We start from the raw sequence: 541 nt of genomic DNA, 5'->3' as shown, positions 1-541 counted from the left end.
AAAAAAAAAAAAAAAAAACAATGGAAACCAAAAGTTAGCTGTTGCCCATTCGTTTAAAGGATAATACTCAAATTTGTTCTTGAAAAATCATCTATTTTTTAATGTAGAAATTCAGGTACAGTCGACTTCACGTGAAGTTGATATTTGAAAACCATTAGATGATTTGACTAAATTTTCATCTAACAGCTCTCAGATATCAACTTCACGTGAAGTCAACTTCACCTTTTTTCACCATTTTTTAAATTAGTATTTAAAAAATTAAATTAGTCGTATTAATCTCTAAAAAATAAAACATAAATCAAATTGGTCTTATATTAGATAATAATGTAGTAAGTTAATGTCACGTGTCCCAAAAAATTGGTTAATATGTCACGTCAGTAACAAATGACATCATCTAACATGTCATAAATTTATTTAGACTCCGATTAATCTCTAAAAATATACACGTAAGTCATTTTTATTTCTAAAATTTTAAAAATTATTTGAATTAATTTTTATATAAATCTTTCTTATTTTTTTCTTCATAATATTATAATTTTAA

This window comes from Arachis ipaensis, chromosome B07, assembly GCF_000816755.2.
Source record: "Arachis ipaensis cultivar K30076 chromosome B07, Araip1.1, whole genome shotgun sequence".
NCBI lineage: Eukaryota > Viridiplantae > Streptophyta > Magnoliopsida > Fabales > Fabaceae > Arachis > Arachis ipaensis.
The sequence above is the reverse complement of the archived record's forward strand: the minus strand, read 5'-3'. Positions refer to the sequence as shown.